Source organism: Hippopotamus amphibius, chromosome 9 (assembly GCF_030028045.1).
Source record: "Hippopotamus amphibius kiboko isolate mHipAmp2 chromosome 9, mHipAmp2.hap2, whole genome shotgun sequence".
NCBI lineage: Eukaryota > Metazoa > Chordata > Mammalia > Artiodactyla > Hippopotamidae > Hippopotamus > Hippopotamus amphibius.
Genome location: NC_080194.1, coordinates 110,995,548 through 111,011,592, shown reverse-complemented (window position 1 = coordinate 111,011,592; position 16,045 = coordinate 110,995,548). Strand labels below are relative to the sequence as shown.

The window sequence follows — 16,045 nt, the reverse complement described above, 5'->3', positions numbered from 1 at the left end:
TAAATCACTTAGAACCTAGTAAGCCATCAATAAATGTTAACAATTCTCATTTTTCTTTTCTTCCTGCTTCTTTTATTAGTAACTGCTTTACTTCTACTTTGATATTTTCATGCTAGAGGATGCCAACAAGTAGACTTAGATCCACTCATAGCCTTTGAAGAATACTTTGTATATTTATAATTCATTTGCCACCCCCTCTATTTCCTATCTTTCTCTCTTGTTTGCTAGACCTCTTAGCTAGGAAGGATGTAATTGTTAGTTTCATCAGTTAGGAATGCATTTGACGGCAAGTAACAGAAATCTTATTGAATAGTGGCTTAAATCACAAAGACAATTATTATTTACTTAATAAGAAATCTGAAGGTGGGCAAGTTATGGTAGCAGCACACTGATGGCCTTAAGTCTTCATGCTGTTTCCAGCTTTCTACCCTATCACAAATAGCTGTTGGCTTTTTGTTCTCATGTTTGGTGCTTCATGGTCTCAAGATGGCTGCCTAGGTCTAGGCATCACACATACATTGGCAGCATGAAGGAAAAGACGGGCAAAACACTGTCACTTCCTGAGACTCTCTTTGTTTGAGAAGAGGAGCTTTCTCCTAAGGTTTTTATTGGCCAGAACTGAAACACATGGCCAGCCTTAACTGTAAAAAAGTCTGCGAAAGTGAATATTTAGCTTTGCAGCCTCTTTAGTAAAGGATAGTAAAGGAGAAGGAGGTCAGGAATGGCTGCTAGGTCAGCCAACTAAAAGATCTGTCATAGACCACAATGATGGCTGCTTGGCACAAGGCATCATGCCCTTCTTCCCTGATTTTGTCTAGTATGCACTCAACCTTCTGCAAGGAGGCAACTCCTGTGGCTGGAGTTCTGTTTATTCCCAGGCAACAAAACAATAGCTAAAGATCTTATTTAGATATCATTTTTTAAATGTGATGATTCTTATCTGTTCCTATAACTTTCTGGGTTCTGCCCTCTTAGACCTAAGCTTATGGGCAGTTGCCTTGAAGAAATTTGGAACAGTAGATTCTGGTGGGTAGAAATCATGCTGAATCTGTTCCTTGCTACCAGGGTCTCCAGTTGTGTATCTTGGTAAGCCATCTGCTTCCTTGCTTATCCGTTTTTTAAAAATACTTTTTTTTCGTTTTTACTACCAGTTTAGAAATAGTGAAATACACAGCTCTTCAGTGCACAATTTGATGAGTTTTGCTAAATGTGTATGTTCATGTAAACTTGTAAAGACATACATCCATGTAATCAAGTGTATTAGTTTCCTAGGGCTGCTGAAACAAAGTACCACAAACTGGGTGGCTTAAAATAACAGAAGTTTATTGTCTTACAGTTCTGGAGGCTGGAAGTCTGCAGCCTGTAGACAAGAATCCTTCCTTGCAAGGGAGGGAATACGGGGATATGTGTATAAAAACAGATGATTGAACCTGGTGTACCCCCCAAAAAAATAATAATAATAAAAAAAAGCAAAAAAAAAAAACCCCAAAAAACAAAACAAACAAAACAAAACAAAACAAAAAAATTGTTCCTATATGCTCAAAGAAAAAAAAAAAAAAAAAAGAATCCTTCCTTGCTTATTCCTAGCTTCTGGTGGTTTCCAACCGCCTGTGGCATTCTTTGACCTGCAGCCACAGAAGTCCAGTCTTTGCATCCATCATCACGTGGTCTTCTCCTTTTCTCACTCTTCACATGATTGTCTTATAAGGACATGAGGCATGTTGGTAGTGACCCTATTTCCAAATTAGGTCACATTCTAAGCTACTAGGCATCAAGACTTCAACATGTATTTTGGGAAGAACATAATTCAACCCATCACTCTATGTAAATGTATACACCCATGTAACTGTGTCATCCCATGGAATATGTACATGTTGAGACAGAGGTCAGCAACCTTCTTTTTTCCTGTAAAGGACCAGATGCAAATATTTCACAGTTTGTGGGCCATACTCTGTGTTTCGCCTACTCAGCTCTACCTTTGTCCTGCAAAAGCAGCCACAGACCTTGTGTAAACAAGGCAGCATGACTGTGTTACAATAAAACTTTATTTACACAAATCGGAGGTGGGTTGGATTTGGCCAATGAGTCATAATTTGCTGACTCTTGTATTAAAACATTTCCACACCCCAGAAAGTTCCATCAGTCCCCCTTCCTATTCAATCCTCGCCCTCCCATAGGCAAACACTCTGTGACTTTCTATCACTGTAGATTAGTTTTGCCTGTATTTGGACTTCATATCATACAGTATGTGCTCTTTTGTGTCTGTCTTCATTCATACAACATAATGTCTGTGAGATGCAACCAGGATTGTGTTCTTTTTCCCCCCCAGATTTATTGAGGTATAATTGACAAATAAGCTTGTAACGTATTTAAAGTGTACGACATGATGATTTGACACACACATTGTGAACTGATTACCATAGTCAAGTTAATTAACACATCCTTCATCTCACATAATTACCTTTTTAAAAAAAATTGTTGAGAGTGCTTTAGATCTACTCTCTTAGAAAATTTCAAGTATACAGTGTAGTATTATGAACTATAGTCACCATGCTGTACATTGGATCTTCAGAGCTTAATCATCTTATAACTAAAAGTTTGTCCGTTTTGACTAACCTCACCTCATTTCCCCCTGTACTCAGCAACCCACTGTTCTACTCTGTTTGTATGAGTTCAACTTTTTTAGATTTCACTTAAAAAGTGATACCATATGGTATTTCTCTTTCTTTTTCTGGCTTATTTCACTTAACATGATGCCTTCTAGTTTCATTCATGCTGTCAAATATGGCAGAATTTCCTATTTATGGCTGAATAATATTCTATTGTGTATATGTGTGCCACAACTTCTTTATCTGTTCATCTGTTGATGGACACATAAGTTGTTTCCATATCTTGGCTATTGTGAATAATGCTGCATTGAATGTGGGAATGCAGATAACTCTTTGAGATAATAATTTTGTTTCCTTCTGATACATGCCTAGAAGTGAGATTGCTAGATCATATGGTAGTTCTATTTTTAATTTGTTGAGAAACCTCCATACTGCTTCCCATCATGGCTCATAAAATTTACATTCTCATAAAAAATGTACAAGAGTTCTCTTTTCCCTACATCTGCATCAACAATTGTTATCTCTTGTCTTTTTGATAATAACCATTCTAACAGGTGTGAGGTGATATCTTATTGTGGTTTTGATTTGCATATCTCTTATAACTATTGATATTGAGCATCTTTCATATCCCTATTGGCCATTTGTATGTCTGCTTTGGAAAAATGTCTTTTTTTTTTTTTTTGCTATTAAGTTGTATGAGTTGTTTATGTATTTTGGATATTAACTCCTTATCAATATATGGTTTGCAAATATTTTCTCCCATTCCTAGGTTACATTTTCATTTTGTTGTTTGTTCCCTTTACTGTGCAGAGACTTTTAAGTTGGTGTTTAGTTTAGTTGTTTATTTTTGATTTTCTTACCTGTGCTTTTGGTGCCAAATTCAAAGAATCATTGCTAAGACCAATGTTGAGGAGGCTTTGCCTGTTTCCTTCTAGGACCTTTTTATGGTTTCAGGTCTTACATTTAAGTCTTTAATCCATTTTGGGTTGATTTTTGTATATGGTTTAAGATAAAGGTCCAACTGCATTCTTTTGCATGTGTATGTACCATTTTCCCAGTATCATTTATTGAAGAAACTGTTCTTTTTCCATTGTGTATTCTTGGCATCTGTGTCAAAAATTAGTTGATTGTATATGTGTAAGTTTATTTCTGGGCTCTCTATTCTGTTTCATTAACCTGTGTGTGTTTTTATGCCAGTACCATACTGTTTTGGTAATTATAGCTTTGTAATATAGTTTGAAACCAGGAAGTATGATTTTCAGTATTGCTCTAGCTTTGCTCTTCTTGCTCAAGATAGTTTTAGCTACTTGTGATCTTTTGTGATTCCATGTGAAGTTTAGAATTGTATTTTCTACTTCTTTGAAAAATGCCAAGGAATCTTTGATAGTTAGTGCATTGAATCTGCAGGTTGCTTTTGGTAGTCTGAACATTTTAACAATGTTAATTATTCTAATCCATGAACATGGGATATTTTCCATTTATATATGTCTTTTTCAGTCTCTTTTATCAATGTTTTATAGTGCCCAATGTACAGATTTTTCACTCCTTCATTAAATTTATTCCAATTTTATTTTTTGAAGGTATTATAAATATTGTTTTATTAGTTTATTTTTCAGATGGTTTGTTGTTAGTGTATAGAAACACACCTGATTTTGTATGTTGATTTTGCACCCTGCAACTTTACTGAATTTGTTTGTCAGTTCTAACAGTTTGGGGTTTTTTGTTTTTGTTTTTGTTTTTTTAAACTTTTGAGTTGTCTATATATAAGATCATGTTTTCTGCAGAAGTAACTTTATTTCTTCCTTTCCAATTTGATGTCTTTTATTCCTTTTTCTTGCTTAATTGCTTTATTTTGGGCTTCTGGTACTATATTGAATAGAAGTGATAAGAGTGGGCACCCTTGTCTTGGTCATGATCTCAGAGCAAAAGCTTTCAGCTTTTCACCATTGAGTATGATGTTAGCTGTGGTCTTGTCATATGTGGCCTCTATTATGTTGACATATATTCCTTCTATAGTAATTTGTTCAGAGTGTTTTTTTTTAAATCATGAAAGAATGTTGAGTTTTGTCAAATTCTTTTTCTGCACCTGCCAAGAAGATCATATGGTTTTTATCTTTCATTCTATTAGTGTGTATTACATTTATTAATCTGTGTATATTGAAGCATCCTTGCATCCCAGGAAAAATCTCACTTGATTATGGTATATGATCCTTTTAGTATATTTTTGAACTTAGTTTCCTGATATTTTGTTGAGGATTTTTGCATCTATGTTCATCAGAGATATTGGCCTGTAATTTTCTTTTCTTGTAGTGTACTTGTCTGGCTTTGGTATCAGGGTAATACTGGCCGGGTAAAATGAGTTTAGAAGTGTCCCCTGCAGTTTTTTGGAAGAACTTGAAAAGGATTGATACTTATTTACCAGTGAAGGCATTGGGTCCTGGACTTTTCTTTTGTGGGAGATTTTTAATTAATGATTCAATCTCCGTACACATTATTGGTCTGTTTGGATTTTCTATTTCTTCATAATTCAGTTTTGGTAGGTTATATGTATCTAGGCATTTATCCTTTTTTTCTAGATTATACAATTTGTTGGTGCATAATTGTTCATGGTATAGTTTCTTATGATCCTTTGTACTTCTGTGGTATCAGTTGTAATGTTTCCTCTTTCATATCTAATTTTATTTTTTCTTAGTCAATTTTGTTTATCTTTTCAAAACACAAGCTCTCAGTTTTGTTGATCTTTTTCTGTCTTCCTAGTCTATTTCACTTATTTCTTCTGTGGTCTTTATTATTTACCCACTTCTACTAACTTTGGGCTTGCTTTTTTCTTCTTTTACTAGTTCCTTGAGGTATAAAGTTATGTTGTTTATATGAGATCTTTTTTTTCTTAATATAGGCACTTACAGTAATCTCTCCTACTACTGCTTTTGCTGCATCCCATATGTTTTGGTATATTGTGTTTCCTTCACTTGTCTCTAGATATTTTTTTATTTCCCTTTTGATTTCTTCTTTGACCCATTGGTTGTTCAGGAGTATGTTGTTTAATCCCCACATATTTGTGAATTTGCCAGTGTTCCTTCTTTTATTAATTTATAGTTTCATACCATTGTGGTTAGAAAAGATGCCTGATATGATTTTAATCTTAGATTTGTTAAGACTTGGTTTGTGGCCTAACATATGATCTATCCTGGAGAATGTTCTGCATGCCCTTGGGAGGAATGTCTATTTTTCTGCTGTTGGATATGTATCTACTTGTTAAGTCCATCTAGTCCAATATGTAGCTCAAGTACAATGTTTCCATATTGATTTTCTATCTGGATGATCTATCTATTGTTGAACTGTGGAGTTTTGAAGTGCTTGACTATTACTATATTGCTTTCTATTGCTCCCTTCAGATCTATTCATATTTGCTTTGTATATTTAGGTGGGTGCATTTTTTTTTTTTTGAATTGGTGAGTAGTATTACACTGCATGAATACTGCAGTTTGTTTATCCTTTCTCCTGATGTTGGACAGTTAGGTTGTTTTCCATTTGGGGCTCTTATGAAGAAAAATTTTTGAACATTTTTGTGGACTTCTGTTGTTGTTTGTGAATATATATTCTCTTTTTCCTAGGTAAGTATTCTGGGGTAGAATTGCTGGGTTGGTATAAAGTTGATTTTATAAGAACCCATCAAACAGTTCTCCAAAGTTGTTGTATCATTTTGCACCCTTACCAAGTATTATGAAAGATCCAATTATTTCACATCCTCATTGATGTTTGGTGTTGTCTGTCTTTTTGATTTTAGACAATCTAGTGGGTGTGTATTGATATCTCATTGTGATTTTAATTTACATTACCATGATGACTAATAACGTTGAGTTGATTTTCTCTCTCCCTTTCTTTCTCTCATGTTCCTTCCTTTCTTTTCCTTCCCTATCAGTTCCTGAAAGAAGAGTGTTAACATTTCCAACAGTGATTGTGGATTTATCTATTCCTTCCTTTAATTCTGTTAATTCTTGTTTCATGTATGTTGAAACTCCATTATTAGGTACATATGCATTTATGTATGTAATTTAGGATTGTTGTGACTTCCTGATGGGCTGATTCTTTTCAGAATTATGAAATGTCTCTTTCTATCTCTGGCAATACCGTTGCCTTAAAATAAATTTTTTCTGGTATTAATACAGCCACACCAACTTTTTTATCCTTATTGTTTTTATGGTGTATCTTTCCCATTTCTTTTACTTTCCTCTTATCTGTGTCATTTTATTAAAGTGCATATCTTGTAGATGACATATAGTTGAGTCTTCATATTTTATCTGGTCAGAAAAATCTCTGTCTTTTTAATTGAAATATTTAGTTTACCTACATAAAATGTAATTATTGTATAATTTGTCTTATTTACACCTTTTTGTTATTTGCCTTTTATTTGACCCATATGTATTCCCTTTCATCTCTTTCTCCTTTCCTGCCTTCATTTAGCTTAATTAATTATTTTTTGGTATTTAATTTTAATTCCTCTGTTACATTCCTTTTTAGCTGTACTGCTTTGATTTTTATTTGTGTGTGTGTGTGTGTGTATGTGGTTGCCCTACAGATTGCAATATACATCCTTTATCACAATTTACTTACATTTAATATGATTCCAGTTCATTAAAAATGTCTACAATACCATGATTTACACACACCTGTAAATATATAACTATAGGTACAACTATAACTATATAAATAAATATACATATATATATATTCTCTCTGTCCTATTTGGTCACATTGTCATGTACTTTGCATATACATATGTTATAAATCCCTCAATATTCAATTTTATAAAATTTGCATTAAATAGCCAGTGATCTTTTAAAAAATTAAGGGAAGAAAAATGTAATCTTTTAAATTTACCCATATATTTACCATTTCTGGCACTCTTCATCTTTTCCTGTAGATTAAATTCCCATCTGGCATCATTTCCCTTCAGGGCTGCAGGAGACAAATTTTTCTAGATTTCTTTTGTTTGAAAATATCTTCATTTTGCCTTCATTTTTTGAAAGATGGTTTCACAGGACATAGAATTCTGGGCTGAAAATTCTTTAGTTTTTTTTCTTTCTTTCTTTCTTTTATATTCTCAACAATGCTGCTCCATTTTCTTCTGGCCTCCCTTTTTATTTTTCCTATTTCCATTATTTATATATTATTTCTATTTCTATTTTTGTTTTGAATTTCTGTGCATTATTAATGTGAACCCCTGAGATTGTGGCAAATAGAGTGCATAGCAGTCTATTTTCTCCTCTGCCTGCCTGTAATCTGCTTACTCATTTATTTTTTCTCATTCTTCTTCTTTGAGATATTTTCACTGTCTCCCTCTTTTCCATAGCCTCCCCTTTTTTCAAGTGTAAAGTCAATGGTAGTTCTTGTCTTTGTTCCACTGTATGTAATGATGTAATGTATCTTATTCTCTGGCTTTGATGTGTCTATATTTTCCTCTTTCTTTATCTTTTCTTTACTTCATTTCTTTCTTTTTTTCTTTGTTTTCTGTTTTGCATTTATCCTGCTTGGGGTGTTCTTTTTATTTAATTTTTAATTTTTAAAATTTATTTTATTCAGCTATAGTGGATTTACAATGTTGTGTTAATTTCTGCTACACAGCAAAGTGATTCAGTTACACACACACACACATTCCTTTCCATATTCTTTTCCATTATGGTTGATCACAGGATATTGAATATAGTTCCCTGTGCTATACAGTAGGACCTTGTTGTTTATCCATTCTATATATAATGGCTTTCATCTGCTAATTGCTAGGGGTATTCTGATCTTGGATTTTTTTCAATAAACTTGGGAAGTTTTCATTTATTAAATATTCAAATGTTTCTTCTTTCTGACTTTCTCTACCCTTTCCCTTTTAGGTTTCAATTACATTTATGTAGGTATCTCCACTTCTCACTGGACACTGAGGTTTTATTAATATTTTTCTATATCTTTTTCTTTTTATTCTTCAGATCCAGTGATTTCTATTGATCTGTCTTTAGTTCAGTGATTCTTCTGCCTTGTCTAATCTTCTATTAAGCCCATCCAGTGAATTTTTTATTACTGATATTTTACTGTTGAGTTCTAGGATTTTTTTTGGTTCATTTAATAGTTTTTGTTTCTTTGCTGCACTTCCCCATCTGTTCACTCATTAGGACACATTTTCCTTTGAGTCTTTGAAATTATTTATAACTGCTGTTCTAAAGCCTTTGCTAGTTCCAATATCTGGGTTATCCTTGGGTCTGTTTCTATTGACTACTTTTTCCATTAACTGTGGGACACCATTTTTGTTTCTTTGCACCTCTAATAAATTGTTGTTGTATACTGTACATTTTGGGTAATGCCTTGTAGAGGCTCTTAGTTAAAATTTTTTTGAATGATGTTATTTTTATTCTAGCAGGTGGTTAAATTATTGGCCAGTCACTTTGTTGTTTTAATTTATTTTTTAAATAAATTTTTTAATTTTTGTTTATTTTATTTATTGGCTGTGTTGGGTCTTTGTTGCTGCACATGGGCTTTCTCTAGTTGTGGAGAGCAGGGGCTACTCTTCATTGTGGTGCACTGGCTTCTCATTGCTGTGGTTTCTCTTGTTGCAGAGCTCAGGCTCTAGGCATGTGGGCTTCAGTAGTTGTGACACTGGGCTCAGTAGTTGTGGCTCAAGGGCTGTAGAGCACAGGCTCAGTAGTTGTGGCACACGGGCTTAGTTGCTCCATGGCATGTGGGATCTTCCCAGACCAGGGCTCAAACCTGTGTCACCTACGTTGGCAGGTGGATTCTTCACCACTGTGCCACTAGAGAAGTCCCCAAATATTTATTTTCTATATTTTATTTAGAACTTATTGTTAACTGTGGGAGGGTTAGATTGATAAAAGTTAGTCTGCCATTGCTGGAACCAATGCTCTCTGCCACTAATTTTAAATATTTAGCTTAGGGCACAGAAATTGGCTTTTTAAATCCAAGGCAATGGGTTATGTAACTCTTAGTGAACTTTGATTCCAAGCTGAAGGTAGAGAGAGTAGTAGCAAAGCTGTATTTTATTCTCTCTCTGCTTTTAGATCATCTGCCTCTAGTGGAGGTTTGTCTTTCCCTTATAGAATTTTAATGAAAACTTCAAAAAGGAACTAATGCACACTGACATACAAAATTTTTTCTACCATTTCCATACATATATGTATATTTATTCCACATATGTGTATATATGTAAAATACAAAACATACAATCCTTATAGTGTGGCAGCTACAAACCTAGAAGCTGAACCTGTGTTGACTGATAAATAATTAGTCAACACAGGTTCAGCTTCTAGATTTGTATCTGTACATATAGTAAATATACATATATATTTATACGAGAGGGAGTCAAAAATTATCTGCACTCTGGCTGTAGAATTATCTTGATTAATTTTAGAAAAGACAAATACATCATTTTTCAACATAATCTCCTTGCTTTTCATTACACTTTGTCCACCTGTCAACAAGGTTTTGTATTCTCTCATTAAAAAATGTTTTAGGCTGAACTGAGAACCGTGAATATACCACTGTCTTCACATCTTCATCAGAAGAAGTTCTTGCAGAGTGTCGACAGTGTAGGCAGAAGTGTGTGGACATGCATTACCATGCAAGATCACAACGCCCTTGGATAGCAGTCCTCTGTGTTTAATCTGAAGTTTAGGCTTCAGCTCTTCAATAAGCATCTCACTATAATGAGCACTGTTGATTGTTGAAACTTTTTCCTGATAATGTTCCAATACTGGCCCTTGAGAATCCCAGAAAACTGTAAGCATTAATTTTCTAGCTGATGGTTGACTTTTGAACTTTCTCTTGGTCAGCGATTGAGGATGTTTCTGTTCCATACTTTGCCGTTTACTCTCAGGCTTGTAGTGATGAATCCATGTCTTCACCAGTAATGACGCTCTAAGAAACTTTCACCTTCCTTAGAGCATCAGTCCAAATTTTGTTTGCAGATATCCAAATGCTTCTGTTTATGCTCTTCTGTGAGTTGTTTCGGTACCCATCTCACACAGACGTTTCAAAACCTAAGTCTGTCGTGGATTACTTCATTTTGAAGTGTTAAAGCATCCTCCCTATAGTCCAGATCTTGCTCCATTGGACTTTCACCTGTTTGGTCCCCTGAAAGCAGCCCTACGAAGATGAAGATTCACTTCTGATGAAGAAATGAAGACAGCAGTGCAGTTAATTAAGATAAATTCTACAGCCAGAATGCAGATAATTTTTGACTCACCCTCATATATATAATATATATTCATTATATAGATGTAATATATAACATATTAAGTATATTACATATATTATATATAGTATTATATAGTATAGTATTAGAGTATACTATAGTATTATAGTATGTATATACTATTATAGTACTATAATACTGTATATATAAATACTATACTATATATTATGCTATGCTAACTATAATAATATACTACATATACTATATAATATATAAGTACTATAATACATAAAATACTGTAATTCTACACTATATGTGCTATGTATAATCTACCATGTATAACATAGTATATTATATATACTATATACAGTATATATAATATATTATCTACTATATATTAAATAGTATATGTTATAAATATATACACACATATACACAAACGTAGGAGCTGAGCCTAAGTTGACTGATATATATCTGTAGCTACATAGGTATACATATACACATATACATACATACATATATATATCAGTCATAGCTAGATAGATATACATATAGCTATCAGTGAACACAGGCTCACCCCCTACATTTGTCTCTACCACAGTACAAGGATCACCATCTTTCTAACCCAGGATAGTTAAGTCTGCTCTGCTTAGCACTCTATCTCTTCATTCTGCCAATTCCGCATTTTAGGGTCTGTTACCCACATCCACCATTTCAAGTCCACGCTCTAGATAATTTAGGATGTGTTTAGCTGTAAGTAACCAAAAACCAGGGCCTTGAACAAATAGGATGTGTTTTTCCTCATATGGGAAATCTGGGGGCAAAATTCACTAATTTGGGTTCAACTGCTACGTGATATCATTCAGCCCTCTCTCTGTCCTTCTCCTCCACTCCCCTTATGTCCTTTCCTTTTCCTGCTTATCTCCTCCTGGTCACAAGTTGAGCTCCAGGCATAGCAGCAAATGGCCACTTTCCATCTTCCTTCTCCCCCTTGACTTTGCAGAAGGCAGGGAGAAGGAAAATGGAAAGTGGCTGTTGTCTGTCTTTTTTTGTCAGAAAAGGAAAAGCTGTTTCAGTAGCCCCTTGCCAGAATCTCCTTAAGTTTCATTGACCACGACTGGGTTCCATGCTTACCCCCTACGTGGAGAGGAGGCTGGAAAAGTGAATATCCTGCCTCTCCTGGCTGTGTGGTGAAGGGGCATGGAAGGAAGCTGTGGGAATGGGTGTGGGATCAGTCTAGCACTGATGCTGCCCCAGTGGAGATGCTGCTTCCTTTCTCCAATCAAAGATTTGCCATCAGTGTCATGGCCCTGCTAGTCCTTGAGTTCTCAGGCTGTAGAGAAGTGAGATAAATTCCCTTGTGATATCAATGCTTTGAATCTATGGATCTAACCTATTATCTATCAGGGTTGAAATGGATCCAAACGTGTCCATATTGGGTAACTACTGAGCACTAGAGGCGAACTGTAGTGTTGCATAAAAATAAGGTGCTCCTTAATGCTGATGGTTTTTACTTATGCCTTCTTTTCCCCGTGCCCATCTTAGAAGGAGCTTATAATTTGATGGTGGCCTCACCTCTTGCTCAACAGGAGAACCATGTCCTGTTCTGTTGTCATCATGTAATTTACAGTGCAGATGATGAGATGGGGGAAGGTCTGTTGGGTTTCTTTGGGTTGGTTGCCCATGGCTCTCTGTCCACTCTTATTCAGCCTTCACTTGGACACCTCAAAGGAATCTCCACATTGTCCACATCTGCTCCTCTTCCTGTGTTTCCCGACATAGCCAATGACAGTCTACTTGCGAGTTGTTGAAATCACAAACTTCAGGGACATCTGTTTCTCCACTAATAATTAATCACCAAGCCCTGTTATTTCTTCCTCCTAAATATTTTTTGCACCTGCCCACTTCTTTAAACTTCCACTGCCAGCATCCTAGCATTGCACTGTTTTGGGTTGCAGTAAATAGATATCCAAAAAAAGCAGCTTAATCTCCACGAGGCGTTTTGTGTTTCTTTGTGAATCTCACATAGTAAAAAGTAAGAGTTAGGACAGTTCCCAGGGCTAATTTAGCGAATTCTAAGTATCATCGAGATACAAGTGCTTTCAAACTTTCTACTCCACCAGCCTTAATGTATCAGCAATGTTACCCCCTTGGGTCACAAGATGGGTGTGACAGTTCTCAGCATCACTTGTAGACACAACCACATCAAGCAAAGAGAAGGGACATGTCCTGCTTGTATGCCACTTTTTATGCACAAGCAAGACCTTTCTAAGATGTCCCTCTGCAGACTTACTCTCAGGTCCCAGTAGTCATGACTAGGTCACTTGTCCATGCTCTAGCTAAAAAAGTCTGGAAAAGTGAGTTACCGGCATGTTGAGTGGGTAGAGTGGAAGGCAGTTTCTGCTGACCAGGAGGAAGATTGGGATGGGGGTGTAGACCGAGGGAATGTTATTTCAGAGAAGCATCCAATAGGGTCTAACACATACACACTCATCTCTCCTCTGGACCATAGCCAGATCCTCTTACTCATTCTCTCTGTTTCTAGTCTTACTCCCCTTCAATCCACTCTCCCCTGTTCCTGCTACCAGAGGGGTCTTTCCAAGCTTATAGTTATCTGGTTAGTTTCTTTGCTTGCTTGTTTATTGTTAATATCTCTCATAATCATGTAAATTGCATGAGGGAAGAGACCTTGTTTGTTCTGTTCCCAGCTTTATGCCCTAGACCAGGGCCTCCCACATCAAAGGTACTATCATTAGATGTTTGTTGGCTGAATAACTAAAATGCACACTTGATTCCCTCAGTTTCCTTTTAAAACCTTCAAATGGGTTCCCTTTGCCTCTGAGATGGGGTCACATCTTCTGGAATTTGTTTGTAAGGCTTTTCATGAAATGGTCCATGCCTATGTTTTCACCTCTCCCCACATCTCCCCTCTTCTCCAGCTTTCCAGAACTTTCTTCAGTTTTTCAAATACACCATGTGTTTTCTTCCCTCTCTGTGCTCCCCTCTGTCTGCCTAGAACTGTTTTAGCTTCTCATTTTGCCTAAGTCCTTCCCTAGAAACAAATATCAATTTCAATGTCACCTTTTCTGGGAAATCTTCCAGACGTTTCTCTCACTAGGCATTGTTGGCCTAAGTGAGAGAAAGTACTTCCCATGACACCCTGGACTTCTCCATCCTAGAAGTTATCACATGCTGTTGTGACTGCTTAATGGTGTTTCTCTACCACCATCATTTAAAAAAAAAAAATCAGCTTTATTGAGATAGTATGTGCATTCAAAACATTCACCTATTGAAAAGGTACAGTTCAATTGTTTCTAATATATTCATAGAGTTGCACAATCATCATTACAATCAGTTTTAGAGCACTTTTACCACTCCCCCCAGATATACACACCCTTTAGCAGCTACTCCCCATTTTTTTCCCCAGCCCCCCGAGCCCCGGGCAACTACATCTCCTTGCTGTCTCTATGAATGTGCCAATTCTGGGTATTTCAGGGAGTGAAACTTAAGCTCTGTGTGGTCAGGGATTGTGCGTCCTGTCACCACCGTATGCCCAGTGCCCAGCAGAGAGCCTGGTATATGGTTGGCGCTTAAGAAATATTTGTTGTATAAGTGGCTGATTGAATAATTGAAAATATAGATGCCCCCAAAGCCAGTTACTCTCTTTTCTGTATATCTACTACATCCTTACATGTATTTATTGCTGTTTTTATCACCCCACATTGACGTTTTTTATGTACTTGTTTATCTCCCTAGATGAGGAGTTTCTTGAGGACAAGAGCCGGGTCTGATTCATCTTTGCCTATCTTTGTTGAGTGTGGTACTTGGCATACCCTGCGTTCGACAGATATTTGCCAAATGGGTAAATGAACAAATGAATTGGCTCTGACCCCTTGTCCCCAGATCAGCAGTTAAACTCTCCCACTGGGACAGGTGGGCTCAGTACATTTGTTTGTTCATCCTGCCAGTGTTTATTAGGAAATAAGGGTGTTATTTCATCCTTCCCATCAGCATTCTGTGAATATCTGTCTCATCCACAGGGATCACCCCCTGTATGGGCAGAGGCTGTGTCTCGGTAATCCTGGGGGTTCCCTCACACCCTGCACAGCCCCCCACACAGACTTAAGGGTTCATCAGATGCTTTGTGGTTTAAGGTCCATGCCTCAGAGGCTCAGAGACTCTGGACGTCAAGGGCAGGGTCATTGTGCCAGACGGGCTTGTGATGTTTAATTCCCTGGTCCTGATTGCGTCAGTAGGAACTACTGCCCAGAGGACTCCCACCAGGGTGGTCAGAGTGAGGGGTCATGTCACAGAGAGGACGCTGTGCACAGGAGGGCACCTGTGTCTGTATGGGGGTGGGTTTACCTGGGTTGCTTTACCTGGGTTGGGCTGTACCAAACCGTTTTCCAGAAGGCCATCACTATGGCAAAAAGGGAAGCAGTTGGGCCTCTTCCTGCAGGCTGCCTCTCTGCTGGCTTCCGGTTACAGAGCAGGTACCTCCTGGCCTGTCGATGTGGGGCTTTAGCCAAGCTTGGTGGCCTGAGTCTTGGTTCTGTGTGTCCAACTGTCCATGATGCTGCTAGGGAGCATCTCCTGCAGCACAGCCTTAGGACACAGGGGGCTCTTCCCTGCATCCTACGCATGGGAGGTCTCTCGAGAGGACCGCTCCTGGTCTATCCATGCTGTTTTGCCTGTAGTACCCCTGCTCCTGATTTCCCTAGGAAATGATCTGCCTTTGGCCGGTAAGCTGATGCATTGCCCTGCACATAAATACAGAGGCCCGCTGCTGGACTCTGGTGGCCTTGCAGGCTCCTGCTCCCTGGGCTTTGGCTTCTTCTGGAGAATCCCAGAAAATGCCTATAGACCAGCTGTTACCTGTGGTAGGCTGAATAATGGCCTCCCCAAAAATATTAGCATCCTGACCCTGGGACCTATAAATATGTTATCATATATGGCAAAAAGGACTTTGCAGTTGTGATTAAGAGGTTCTCCTGGATTATCTGGGTGGGTCTAATGTAATCATAAGGGCCCTTGGAAGAGGGAGGCAGGAGCTCAGAGAAAAAAGAAGATCCCACACAGCTGACTTTGAAGGTGAAGGGGCCGTGAGCATCCTCTAGAAACTGGAAAAGGCAAGAGTTCTCCCCTGGAGACTCCAAAAGAGACATCCCTCCCTACACCCTGATTTTAGCCCTGGAAGTCTCATTTCAAACCTCTGACCTCCAGAACTGTAAGAGAATAAATT

At 37.2% G+C, this 16,045-nt stretch overlaps 1 protein-coding gene across 1 annotated transcript in view; it reads left to right on the top strand.

Moving 5' to 3' along the window:
- The window catches only part of CALN1 (calneuron 1), a 482,900-nt gene that overhangs the window by 215,070 nt on the left and 251,785 nt on the right, over positions 1-16,045 (top strand). The gene's annotated exons all lie outside the window — the stretch shown is intronic.